Genomic DNA, 14794 nt, shown 5'->3' on the forward strand with positions numbered 1-14794 from the left:
AAGATAAAAAAGGAGATGAAAAGACCGCCTCGCCATTACAAGTGCAGACTTCTCTTGTACCGGATTGGAGTTCAGTCCCCAGAACCCACATCAGGTGGGCTCACAGGATCCATAACTCCACCTCCCACTTCTGGTCTCTGAGGGCAACTGTAATCCTGTGCACCTATTCACACCCTGACATAGATATGCAAATAATTGCAAATGGAATCCAATCTTACAAAATAAAAAAAATAAAAAAAAAAAAAAGATTCCACCCCGCATCTCAGGGCTTGTTTCTTTCTCCATTCTCTCTGCAAATGCTGTGTGACTTTCACAGCCTCTCCAGAGCATCTGAGCATGCAACTCAAATCCTTTCACACTGTCCCTGTGGAACTCACTTTACAGCGTGGGACTATGGCAAAAGACAGTCATTTTTGTAGTCTGTGGGAGAAAAGTTCCGGAACTCTTTGCAGATACAAAAGACCCTTCAAATCCCTCATACAAAATAGAATTGTTTTTTCACATGGGTGGTATATAACATCATGTTGATCATCTATAAACTGCTTATAATCTATAACACAATGCAATTGTAAAATAAAGGGTATTAATATTGTATTGCTTAGGGAATAATGACAAAACTCAATGGTTCAGTGTGCATTGGGCATTCAAGAGATCCTGAGATTGATAACCAGAATCACAGACATACATGAAAGTTTGCATGTGGTCAGCATAGGCAGGTTTTTAATCATTTTTTTTAAAATAATGATTGAATCCACAGATTCAATCACAGTCTTTGGGTCCTTCTGTGCAGAGGAAGGACCTAGGCCACTTCTATAAATTCTCAGCTATATTCTGGAACCTCATTCAAAACAGATTAAGAAGTCTCATCTAAAAAAATCATACATGAGCTTTACCTGACTGACTCTTCCCTCAGCTTTCATCTAACTTCATAGTTCTTTGGCCTCACATCTCTGCAAACCAACAAAAGAGCCAGACAGTTATTAAGATGCTACCGTACATGTGGATTCCCTTAAAGATCTAGGGGACTGAGAGTCCCACTCTCTACCTAATGAATGTAGGAGGACGGATACAGTATGGGGTCTAATGTTTATTTATTATAAAAGTCAAGACTAGCTGGAAGTCCATTAAGAGGATGTTTCAGCAGATTATATTAATTTGTAATTAATTTTCAGTGGTATTTATGAGAAAACCCTTTAATCAGTATAACTTAGACTTTGGAAATTATAATATTAACTAATATTAATTAAATAATAATTTATAAATTCCAATAGTTTTAATTATCTTTTGATTAAATTACCTGTTAGTCAATTCCACACTGCTTTTAATATTAATTAGCTAACTTAAACATGATCTACTGGAACTACTCCCCTGTGTATTAAGGCATATTGTCTAAACAGGTCAACACTGAGATACTTAAGTGTGATAATTTAGATTGCATGATTAGCAAAATTAATTGTTTAAGGCTCTGGCTTTTTCATTCTCAACATGCCAGTGGGTAAGATCTTTAAAATATGCCCTGGCTTTCCCTAGGCCCAAATTCCAAGACATCCCACATTCTGTTTCTCCCCCCATTTCTCTACCCTGTTACAGAATGTTCTAGTCTTCTGAGACCTAAATTAGTGTCAGCCTATTAATCAGCCAACAAAATATGTCAGTGGAAAATGAAGTTGCAACCCCACCCCCTCCACAGGCAGCCCTGCTGCCTCCTCTCCCTGCTGGTGGGGCTGGGGACCCCAGTGCTACATCCCAATTTAGGTCTCCTCTGTGCAGTGACAACCAGCCCAGACCTCATTTTTTTCTGTCTTAATATTTAATTTAAAGCCATCTTCCACACAAGTCCTCATAGAGAATTGTGCCTCTGAGTCCACATGTGGCCCTTTCATATCAGATGCTTTTCCCTGCCCTGTTCCCACCCCTACCCCTGCAATGCAGAAATTAAGATCTCCTTCATTTTTTTAAACTTATCAAAATGACAGGTCATGCTAATCATTAAATCATCAAGAAAATTAGAGCACGCACACTTAAGCAAGCAAAGTGAAGAGTTTTATCATCACTGTGAAGAACTGAGAGGAAGGATACTGGCTTTCAGAGTTTTGGGAAACACAGGACAATTGCTGGAGACTTGGGCCATGATTCCACTCACTCTATTCAAAGAGAGTCCCGAAAGAGGTCCAAATCCTCCCTAAGGTGTCACAGAAAGACCTCACAACAAAATGTGCAACTGGTCAACTTAGGTGTATCATACTGTAGTATGTGCTGTCCTCTAAGAATCCCCACCATCCTTAGTTACACAGATCAATGAGGACAAGTTACTGTCAGAATTCTTGACTTCCTCTAAGTCACTATTTGTTCTGGCTGTTCTGCATTGGAGCTGACATAGAGTAGTAGTTGACCACGAAAATCACCAGGACCATTTGCTGGCTCAAAAACTCAGTGTGTAAACAGAAGAAAGCGAAACTTGACAAAATATTGTTGTTGTTGTTATTTCTGTTTTTATAAACCAAATCTAGAAAACGTGCTGATGACACAGGAATGGCTAGACTGACTACAGGGTTATGAATTATTGTTTTGCTTTGCTTTTAGCAGTTCTAGATCTAATGATGTCCTTTTATGTTGGATATGTTTTATTTTTCAAACGATGAATGACCCGCTTCCTTCAGGAGTTGATGCAGATAACTCATCTCTGTACTTGGGAAAGTTCTCCTTGCACTGTCACAGTCGCTCGGTCTTCTAATCAGCTTAAGTCTGTGCAGTTCTTCTAGATTGACAACCAATGAAATGTTCAACTGACTATCACATTTTGTATAAACACAAGTGAAATTTTTTCTCTTAATTACTTTGATAAACAGAGATAGAAAACAACAGGAACAGGAGTAAGCTGTAAAGTTATTAGAAATGGAACTTTCTACTCATTAAAGTCCAAAGTAGCAAAATCAGAAGAACATTACTGTTTGAAAATTATCTCATGTGAATTCAAATCTGAGCAAAACCTAGAAGGCACGAAACACGTGCAAGAGAGGACGGAATATTGCAGGTCCGGATGCGGAAGAGACAGCAGGCGTGTGCTCAACAACTCCAAGGTGGCTATGAGTGCCACAGACGAGAAAAAGCTAAGGAGCAGGGACTGTTAGGGAGGATGGAGGAGAGAGGCAGGCCACAGTGAGGACTTGGTGTGTGACTGCCTGGGGAAGAAACGAAATGACCAGAGTGCTTGCATTTTTAATTACTTTGAATTGCATTTCTATGGGCTCTGTTTGCTCCATTCTCCCCTCTTCCCTCCATTCTCTCCTGTGCTGCTGTCTGCCTCTCCTCAAATTCATGGATAATCTAAATTGTGAATGAATTACTTATTTTTTTTTATTAACTTGAGTATTTCTTATATACATTTCGAGTGTTATTCCCTTTCCCGGTATCCGGGCAAACATCCCCCTCCCCCCTCCCCTTCCTTATGGGTGTTCCCCTCCCAACCCTCCCCCCATTGCCGCCTTCCCCCCACCAGTCTAGTTCACTGGGGGTTCAGTCTTAGCAGGACCCAGGGCTTCCCCTTCCACTGGTGCTCTTACTAGGATATTCATTGCTACCTATGAGGTCAGAGTCCAGGGTCAGTCCATGTATAGTCTTTAGGTAGTGGCTTAGTCCCTGGAAGCTCTGGTTGCTTGGCATTGTTGTTCATATGGGGTCTCGAGCCCCTTCAAGCTCTTCCAGTTCTTTCTCTGATTCTTTCAACGGGGGTCCTATTCTCAGTTCAGTGGTTTGCTGCTGGCATTCGCCTCTGTGTTTGCTGTATTCTGGCTGTGTCTCTCAGGAGCGATCTACATCCGGCTCCTGTCGGTCTGCACTTCTTTGCTTCATCCATCTTGTCTAATTGGGTGGCAGTATATGTATGGGCCACATGTGGGGCAGGCTCTGAATGGGTGTTACTTCAGTCTCTGTTTACTTATTTTTAAGAACAAGAGTTGATTGGGGCCTGAGAGAAAACAAGAAGCTGTGGTCTAGCTGAGGTGGGAAAACCTGGAATGTAGTGGTTGAGGCCATGATGGCAAGTGGTTGGATTCAGAACATACTTTGAACACAAAGCCAAAAATACACTCATACATTAGGTGTGGGATGTAAAACCAATTAAATTATGCCAGAAAATCGACCCGAAACATATCATTGCATAGATAATACAAAGGAAGTCTTAGGCGAAATTCAATAATGAAAGTTTTTATAAACAAAACTAGTACTTGGTGAAGCAACAGTGGGTGGGCAATTCTATGAATATATTTGGAGCATGAGAAGCAAGAGCTGCAGACAATTACTGTAAGGTTCAGCACGAGGCACAACCATCTGCTTAACTTTTTTTTCCTCTAATCGCTGTTTAAAATTACAGATGCTACTTGATACATACAAGTACAATGACAGAGAGAGAGGGAGAGGGAGAGGAAGGGGGAAGGGGGGAACAGGGAAGGAGGGGGGAGAAGGAGAAGGAAAGGCAAGAGGGGGAGGGAGGGGAAGGGAGGGAGAGGGAGAGAGAGAGAGAGAGAGAGAGAGAGAGAGAGAGAGAGAGAGAGAGAGAATGAATTCTCATCCACAGCATCTCTCAGGTGCTATTTCAGGATGCTTTGGTAGATGATTTCTCTTGCCTTCTCTGCCTCAGCTAGGCCTTCATCTCTATAGAGAGCACTTGAGAAAAGCAACCAAAGGATAACCTGCCAGCACATCATGGCAGTGAGGACATGAGTCGAGCAGCTCATGTCACAGCAGCCAGTAAGCTCCAAAAAGTGTGCCCGTGCGGGTCGGCTTGTTCCTGCCCTTCCCTTAGAATCAGTGCCCTGCCTGTGGAATGGTGCAGCCCGCATGCAGGAGAGCTCTTCCCTCCAGTGACAGAGTCCTCAGAAACCTCACTACAGAAGCGTTCGGACACGTGTGTTACAATGTCCCCAGTGCTCCAACACAACCAAGTGAACAAAATGAAGCACAGATCATATTCGAGGGAAGGCTATGCACTAAGAACTGGCTCCAAGTTAAGCATATCAGCCTTTTTTCTTTTTTGTAAAGATGAGTGTTGCTACATCATATCTTGAAATAATCACATTATTCTTAAGGTTAACTAAAATCGAATTACAACTATAATGTTAAAGCTTTGTCACAAAATTCCTATAAATGTTTAAAGAATTTATAATCTATAACTAAAAGAATATATAACTTTGGCCCTTTAATATCACACCTAGTTAACTTTTATTTTATTTGAATTAAAATAATATGCATAATATTGCATATACTGTGACTTATCAAATATTTGTAAAAGAATAAGAAATGAAAATAGGCATAGTAACTCAGTCCTATAATCGCAGCACTTTTGAAGCTGAAAGAGAGTATCACAATTTTCATTCCAGACAGGGTTTCCAAAAGCCAAAAATATAATAATAATAATAATAATAATGACTTAAAATATTGACATTGAATCATTGTATTTTCATAAAGGTACCTCCATCCATATCTGTACATATGTTGAAATTCCCCATAATGCCTAAGTATTAAATGTAGATATGCAGGCATATCTCCTTTTGAGCTTCTAACTGAGGCCTTACACAGCTCATAATAATATGTCAACAAACCTGAAACCTGCACTTTGACTTGTAAAATAAAACTCATCTTAAAGTATCATAAATCTAACAGAGCATGTCTTATATTCTGATCTGTAGAAAATTGGATACTAAACACCAGGGACAACTGATCCTCTGAGTCTGGTATGTGAGTACAAAAAGAAAAAAAAAAGAGAGGGAGGAAAAAAAATCGTTGCCTGGAGTTGATGGTTTAACTGATCATGATCAATTTGAAGTGCTTATTGCTTAACTAAATGACCTTTGGGGTGATTTCATTAGCTCGCACACTGCAAAGGTTAGATCTGAATTCAATTTTATGATTGAGTCTAAGCATATAAAAATCTCGAAATAGTTTGAATGGATGTGACAGCAAAGAGCTGGGCCTCTGAAACAAAGACCGACCTGGTAGGACCCCACCTCACGCCATATTGGTAATGGTAAATATTTAAGAGGAATATCACTGTGTGAATAGTTTCTTTGTCTGTCCCACTTCTGCAATGCTATAAATGACAAGACACAGAATGGCTTTCCTGCTATGAGGAGGTCCCGGGACTTTGCAGAACTGCTCTCACCTGCACTGTCTTAATTACAATTCTTCCTTTCCATCTTGATAACTCAATGAGGCATGTGGCATTATTTTTTTAATTATTTTTTCTTAAACGCCCATAAAAGAACTTTGCATGTTTCCCTGAGACATGTTAAACAGCAGGAGAACCAAGAACATGTTTGAAAACTGGATTGGACACAGACACTTCTAGTCTTCGAGTGCTTGCAAGAACTAGGGCAAATGGTTTCTCTAAATACTTCACAATTAAAAATAATACTGGATGAGAAAAAGGCTCAAAAGGAACAAAATGATATTTTTATCCTACTGGCCCAGGAGACAAATAGAATATTTCATTTTCTGCAGGTTTCTTTTGCTGTTTCAGAGTTTTCCAAGTTGAGGGATTGAAGACGAAGCTCAGCTTAGACTAGAGATTTAGATGCATGGGCACTGGGCTCCATCCCCAGATCCAAAAACAACAGTGTTTAAAAACCTGAGGTACTTTCTGTCTTGATATAATCCTGTTTAATAGATGTGTTTTGTGTGACATTTAAGGCCCCTTTCTGTTGCTTTCCACACTTTTACCTCCAGGAATCTTCCCTCTTCCTCTTTCTGTCTTCTCACGGGGGTGGTGGGTGGGGGGAGACTGCCCCAAGCCTCACCCTCATCTTTGATGTGAATTTCCCTGCAGTTCCAGGACATGATATGGGGCAGTGGTGGCTAGAGTAGGGAAGGAGGTGGTCTCTTGATTCTTCAATGGCCTCTCCCTAGACTTACTCAGAAGTTGGCATAAAAGAACATCAAGAAGGAAGGGACAACTCATATCTGTAACTCTGATATTCAGTAGGATGGTAAGTTCAAGACCAACCTGGGCTATACACTGAGAGCTGTCCCAACAACGGACCAGCAAGATGGCTCAGTGAGCACTGGCACCTACCACCAATCCTATTACCTGAGTTCAATACCCTAGGCTCACACGTTAGAAAGAAAACACTGACTCCCAGAAGTTGCTTTCTGACCTCTGCATGTGCACCCACACATAATGTTTGCATATGATTATGAGAACGTACACACACACACACACACACACACACACACACACACACACACACACGGGGGGAGAGAGAGAGAGAGAGAGACAGAGAGGGAGAGGGAGAGGGAGAGAGAGAGAGACTCTCACAAATTAATGTAATTTAAAATTTTCAGAACATAAATAAAAATTCAAGCCAATGTCCACAATGTATGATTCTCTGGCTTTGGATTGTTGAACTTCAGTTCCTTCCTTCCTTCCTCCCTCTTTTCCCCCTTTATGTATATTTTTTGGTTCCAACGGAAATAAAACTAGAAGTGTTTGTTGTGCCCACCTGAGAGAGGCAGAAGGGAGTCTCTTCCTAGCTATGGAAAGTGAAAGGATGGCTCCTGAAGAGTCTACATCACACCAAAGCAAGAGATCCAAGCAGGAAGAGCTCGGCTGACAGGACCGCCCCCTAGCCCCATGTTCCTGGCTCTTCAGTGTGGGCTCAGTGCACTTAGTGGCCTCTTCCTTTTTGTATGTAAGACCTGATGGCACCATCAGCTCACGTATCACTCACAGGAGGAAAGCGCAGTTTTTTCTCCATCTCTGTTGGCAGGCTCAGAAAATCACCTCCAAAGTCTCTTGTGAAGAGTGCCTACAATGTCCTGGCGCTGTTGTTAGTGTGGTCACCGGAAACTGCTGATTCCGTATTCGCATGTCACCTACAATGCATAGATGTTTCTTCCGGCACACCAATGACTCCTGACCAACCGGCAGCATGAGCCTTACTCTAAAAGATTTGTTTTCTTTGGTAGGAATTCCATATCTTTCTTGTCGCTGTTCTTGGGTCTTGTTTTGGACATAGGGTCTCACTCTGTTCTTGAATTCCCCTTGCCACAACAGTCTGCCCTCCTGTCTCACACTCCCAAGTAACAGATTAGGAGCCACCTGGACCGGCCAACTCTTACTTAGGAAGTTAGTATATAGTTGTATGATTAAAAGCAAATATTTCAATCGTCGGCAGGTAACAAAACAATGCTTAGGGTTAATAAAAGATTCTCTCCTTGACCTAGCTTTACTCTGACCCTGAGTAACCTTCTCAATAGCCTGACACCGGGACTCCAGGTTGCCTCTACGTCATCCATGCTAAGGCATCTACGACATTTTTACCATCTTCACTGGATGACCAGGTTCCTCCTCTCCCCCAACCCCAGTGCTCCTTCACATGGGTCCTACTTCACGAGAGTACTATCAAGAAGATTAGAAAGAATCTCTCAACACTGACGGTCCATCCTGGTAGTACTTTGCCATTTGCTCTTGCTTCTCGGTTACAAATCCCCATGTTTTCTTGTTGTGTGGGTGTTGATCTCGGTCTCTTTCCTGCTGCGAAATTCCCTATGAGTGGTCTCTAAATCAATTCAAAGAATCCTAAATACGCTCATCCCCATACAATGTTTTCTCCTTTCTTAGCAAATCATTAATAGCTTTTCCTTTAATAAGTCAGAGTATGCTTGCTTCAGTGGATACTGTAGGACTCAGAAATAAACTGAAAATAAAACTAATGCAAGGGCGGTGGTCCTTCCTGGAGCTCAGTGATCACGCTAAGGAAGCACAGGAGCGTCCTGGAATGTTGGCAGTGCCGATTTCTTGACCACTCGCAAATGTTCGCTAAGTCTCTCTGTCTTAGATACTCTTCTCTAGTTATAATGTCATTTAGAATTTTAAAGTCTTCAAAACCAAAAAACAAAATATATTGGACAATTTTGACAAGTTTCCAAATTTAGAATGCTGCATAGAAAATGGAAATTCTGTGTTCCAGTGTAACTTTTCACTCATTTTAATAGTGAAAAATCATCTTTGTATGATTCTCACATACACTGAAGAACAACATATGTCAGTGCCATAATGCAGAAGTAGCCACCCACATTTGCACAAAATGTACTCACTCTACTGACCTATTTCCCACATCTGACATACTTATTTCACTGACTTACGGGTTATTGTATAATTAATTCCCATATATTCTGAAGAGTTGGGTAGATATACAAAAACTTTGCCCGTACTTTAGAAGAGGAAAGGGGTTGGGGATTTAGCTCAGTGGTAGAGTGCTTTAGCTCAGTGTAGAGTGCTAGGAAGCACAAGGCCCTGGGTTCGGTCCCCAGCTCCGAAAAAAAGAACCAAAAAAAAGAAGAGGAAAGTCTTCCAACCCAAATATGTAAGTTATAGTTGGAGGATTTTCTTCTTATTGTTTTTATGTAGCCAGATTCATCTAGTCTGCATGAATTCAAAACTCACTTTCTCTTTTCTGAGCTTGTAACCTTGTACAGCTGTGACTCTGTTTTGTGCATATTGTCTACACGAGCACCTTCTACGCCTGCTGTAAATGCTCTAGAAAAGAGAGTCTCAAGTAAAGCTGAGCCCTGCTTGTCCAAAACCCATCCTTCTTAACTCTTTGAGTCATCAGTCTGTTTAGAGTTAGATTCCGAAGCTCCAGCACACGTCTGTCCTTTAGATGCCAACTCAAGCTCTTACGCCACCCAACAATTACAGTGGAATCTTCAGACTTTTGTTCAGGAACCCACAGTGAGTATCAGGTCATCTTTGACCATTTTATCCTGTAGGAAATGATACTAGATCATATCCTCTTGTATGACGAGAAAAGCCATGATGGTCTCAATAAACACGGTGTCTGTTGGATGGAGGTAGAGGGATAATATTGCGTGGTGACAGAATTTGGATAGGCAGAGTGTGCTCATAACATGGCTGCTATTCAACAAGTCCATCTTCACCCCAAATACAATAAAAATCCTATGGCTCTAACAAGATAGCTATGTATCTATATGTATATCTGTGTGTATATTCTCAGGCATACAAGACGTGTACATTCCATTTTACATATGCATGGTAGTGTATAAAATAAAGAGCAGATTTTTAAGAGTAGATACACCCAAGTGACAACCACGATGCTCTTACTTGCTAAAGGGAGAGCTATGCTGGTGGGAATGAACGCGGCAGTTTCAACTCAGACGTTGTCCCCCTCAGATGCAGACCGCCTGTCAATCAGCAGGGAGGAACCCTACCCAGGAGTGGAAAGGCAGTCACCTAACTGCTCCCTACCAATTTAGTTGGGGATTCATTCTAACTATTATTTGAAGTGCCTAGAAATTAATGTAATATTTCCTGTGCTCATTTGCATTGCCTGCGGGCTGGAGGCGCCCCCTGTGAGGGCCAGAGTTCGGTAGGGAGCCTGTATCCAGGGCAACTCGGAACCAAGTTAAAGCAGAAACACTGCTTGTAGAGCAGGGCTGACACTGGGATTAGGAGCTGTTCTAGGAGGCCGTGCCAGCCTGATAAATTGAAGTGGTAATTTGGGATTTCACCAGAGAGAGCAGTAAATGTAATAGAATGAGAGGAAAAAAAATCCAACGGGAGCAAAGACTGAAAGAGTCATCCAAGTTGCTTTGTGAGGTTTCGTTGGGCTATGCTTTGCATTTTCAATTCTGAGTCCTTCCTCTTGCCTCTGCATTTGAATCCTGAATTTGAGCATCTCTTCGGCTATTGCAAATCTATTAGTAAAGTGGATTGCCTTTGTTAGTCTAAATTGCTGTGTGTTTGCAAATACATTTCAAGAGCACGCCACTCAGGAGAAAGCTTCTCAGGGACCCAAACTGCAGTGTCTGTGAGTAACGCTTGACCTTGATGTATCTATGCCCCGTGTGTAATGAAAGTAGGTGCAGAAGCAGTTGACATCTTCCCAAACTATTCATCTCTTATTGACTCGCTTGTTCTATTGTGAGCAGAGAGACATCTACACACTAGCTTAAAATAAGGCACTCCTGAGACCATGATGAATGAAAGACGCAGGGCTTGTCCTGTGGGATTTGAGAGGACAGAGTTTTCTCAGCTAAGGATTGTTGGGGACCTTATTGTCCTGGCATATCCCAAGCACATTCATTAATTTAATTCTTTAGCCTACACATCCCTGTGCATTTCCAGGATTGCTGGTTTTTTTGTTTTTTTGTTTTTTTGTTTTTGTTTTGTTTTTTTTCTTAGCAACACTTGTCTGGTAATTCTTCCAAGTGCTATATAAATTTTTAAATGAACAAAACATGAGAACACTCAAATTAATTGTGGAATATTATGAAGGTGAGATGAGGGGCCAGGGCTTGAGATCCCCCTCATTAAGTTATAATTCAGTAACACACAGACACTCCTGCCCATACATATGAGAGGCAAACCAACCCATGCAAATACACAATTTACAAAGGCAGCATTGGCTGCTTCAAACACACAGCTTCTGTTCTATTCCTACTGAAAATATTTCTCATTTCTAACACTGTTATTTAATTTTTTTATATAAAATAAACAGTCACCATCATGTTCACAAGAAATCTGTCATCTTACTTTCAGAGCCAGGATTTATTTTTAAACTTGCTTCCTCTACCTACAGATTAGGAACAGAGGAAAAAGCCGGGTAAACCATGAGTCTCTAAGTCCTAAGAATGATCCGCATGGCAGAAGAAGACTTGCAGGGGCAGAGTTAGGCACGGTCTTCATCACAGTGGCAACAGTCAGTGGTCTCCTCGGTTTACAAGGCCTTCACCTCTGGTAATTCCTGGGCGTGTGATGGTGATGTGGTATTTACGTTTTCTTTCCATATAGATAGATGTTTATTCTCTGCCTCATTCTATCCCTTCTCCTTTTTGGACATGGACCCATTCCTCTGAAAACACTTTGCCCAAAGTACATATGGCAGAAAACATTTCATGAGCCTCTCATTAGTCTATGCTACATTTCGCATTTAAATTATTACTACTTATTTTTAAAAAAGTCATTCCCAGAGTCTACATACTTAACCCCTCACCTGCATGCCTTTCAAATCCCTTATTCATTGACTTGAATCCTAAACATCTCCTGATGCACACACAGGTCAAGTCGTGCCTCCGTATCCTCATCTGAGTTCAAATAGCCTTGTAGAAATTTAAAGGAGCATCAAAGTGGGATGCACAAAAATATCAGTTGTTCATTGACTTACTCTCCTGTTACCAGTGCAACCGCTGTCTCACTAATGAGACCCAGGTTACTCCATACCTTCTAGAACTGCTGTACAAACACTGGGCAAGTTTACTTCTTTAAAGTCTAAGAACGCATCTGCATGTCGCTGAATTATAGATGTTTTGTCATGCCCAGCCTTTGCTTACATGCAAATACATGCTTCACTCCTTTTTGCCTGCATGTGACTCTAAATTTTCAGACAAAACTGATTCTCTTTGAAGTTTCTCATGCTAGAATCTCCAAAACTGAGACTGGGCCTAAAGATGAAGGTCTGTCCGCACATGAGGACGAAGACGAAATCCTTTCCCCTTCCACAGGAGGATCCTGAACACAACATGCCTGCAGTTGAGCTCATTCTCCTTCATACTATAAGCTCTTGACATCTGCCACAAACAAACAAACAAACAACAATTTCTAAAGCACATTTTATAATTCTGGGAGAAAGTTTCCTCATAAAGCAAAATATACAGGCGTTTTAGAGAATTTATAAAAGCTCAACACCCAATTCCACTTCTCCAGAGAGGAAAATCTTGACAACTAGTTACTGAAGTCATCTTTGCATTGAGGAAAGGCTTGATGGGAAACACACAAAGGAAAGCATCCACTGGCCCACACTCTGCAGGTGAGCATCTGTGTGCCTCAGGGTTCACGTGCAACAAACCATAAGACTTGGAGGTCTGGTCAGACTGGGCAGTGGCAGTCTTCCATTCACTCACAAGCTGCTTGGTGACACTGACACTGTACGTTCCCAAAATGCTCAAAGTAGCCAACAGCTTCAAATATACCTCCATTTCTCTCTTTCTCAACTATCTCATGTTATCCCTTCACACAAATAACTTAGTGGAACTACAGATGTCTTTAAATACACCCTATCTGGAACAGTTAGCATGTGAGCGGAATATAGAGTCAGAAGAAGAGTCAGGTCTGTTATGTTGTTTGGTTTCTTTGAGACAGGATTTGTGTGTGTGTGGCCCTGGCTGTCCTGCAACTCACTCTACACCAGATTGACCTCGAACTCAGAGGTCTGCCTACCTCTATCTTCCAAGTGCTGAGATTAAGGGTGTTTGACACGGACTGCCCAGTGAAGCATCAGTTCTTAATCAGGAAATAAGGAAATGGTTTTATTAATAGACCCAAGAGTGATAACATTGGAATCAGGACAACCACTAAGCCTGATCTTTTCATGTACAAAATCAGGATTCAGAACAAAGTCTTACCCTGGTTCTAAATTCAGTCATGCTGGCCATGGATTTCCCTAAGTGTAAAAGATAACACACAATAAGTGTGTTTTGGGCTACTTTTTCAGAATGCTACCAGGTACTGGCAGCATACACCTTTGGTCCCAACACTTCAGAGTCAGAGGCAGGTGGATATCTAAGTTCAAGGACAGCCTGGTTGACAGTCAAGACTTCAAAGAGACACCAGTCTCAGAAAAAAAAAAAAAGAACTTCCAATGGACTTGGTATTAAGTAGTAAAATTGTTGAAAAGAACACATTCTTTGTTTATTACCAGCTATAAACTCTCTTTTTCTACTTTGCTGGTAGAAAAGAGGATCAGATGTGAATAAAATTTGTCTTTATCACAGTGAGAAGTAGGTCTTGATAAGACACATAAATGCTCAGAAAACAAGCCAAGGAAAGCCCAGTCTGGGGAAGGACTGTGTGGCCCACCAGCTCACAAGAGCATGCAGGAGCCAGGATGGACAGGATCCAGCTGCTACTACATTCGACGGTTCTAGAAAGGCACTCGTCATTCCATTCATCTCCCTGAATAATTTATCAACTGCCCAACTCAAATACACTTTGCACTGTTTTCTGTAGACATGTTTTCATTTATTTACTGGTGGGAGTGAACACAAATGTGCATAAAATAAAAAAAAAAAGAAGTGTAAACCCAAGGTGTAAACCTCCACCAAGCAGAATTCCTCTGAAGAAATGTTTCATACAGATAATGTAATGACCTGATTAAAGGAAAGAGGGGCACAAGTTTCCAGTATCTTCTTGTTTTGTTTTGTGAGTAGGACAAAGGGAAGATGTCTGACAGTACACAAATTACAAACAGGGAAAATCATTAATTGAGAGATGACAACTGTATGTCACTGTTTCTGTGTTTGTGTGTGTGTGTGAGTGAGAGAGAGAGAGAGAGAGAGAGACAGAGACAGAGAGACAGAGAGAGATTCTCACCACCATGCAGAATTAACGTTACAATCTCATCACATAAAATGGTATTACAATATGCTGTAGAACACGAAGATACTAAATTGGGGTTAACTGAATTGTCCAAGGTCATACAGGCAGTCTCTCATGCATTCCAACAAATTTGTTAGACTCCAAACCCTAGGCTTTGTACTCAAAAGTCCTTTCTGTGCAGAGTAGTAAAGTTATCTTTGAAAGCAATGTGAGCATATACAATCATGGATTGAAGGACTAGGAGGAGTTGTATGTGCAGGAAAGAGAGAGAGGATTCAAGGCTACTTTGAGCACCCAAGTTATGCATGGAAATACACAGGACCAAATGCCAGATTGAAGCCCAGAAATGACCAGCGCTTTCAATGCCAGGCATAGAGTATTAATTCTGTGGGTAAAGTGAAG

General features: G+C 41.3%; 1 protein-coding gene across 4 annotated transcripts in view; it reads right to left on the minus strand.

The window, feature by feature from the left end:
* Positions 1–14794, minus strand: part of LOC100909672 (uncharacterized) — a 550676-nt gene that overhangs the window by 495495 nt on the left and 40387 nt on the right. The window contains exon 2 of one of the 4 annotated variants that reach the window (XM_087584607.1): positions 894–950. The exons of the other annotated variants lie outside the window; for them this stretch is intronic. The gene's annotated coding sequence lies outside the window, so the exon portion shown is untranslated. The remainder of the gene's footprint in view (positions 1–893; positions 951–14794) is intronic. 4 annotated transcript variants of the gene reach the window in all.

Source organism: Rattus norvegicus, chromosome 14 (genome assembly GCF_021556685.1).
Source record: "Rattus norvegicus strain SHRSP/BbbUtx chromosome 14, alternate assembly SHRSP_T2T, whole genome shotgun sequence".
Taxonomy (NCBI): Eukaryota; Metazoa; Chordata; class Mammalia; order Rodentia; family Muridae; genus Rattus; species Rattus norvegicus.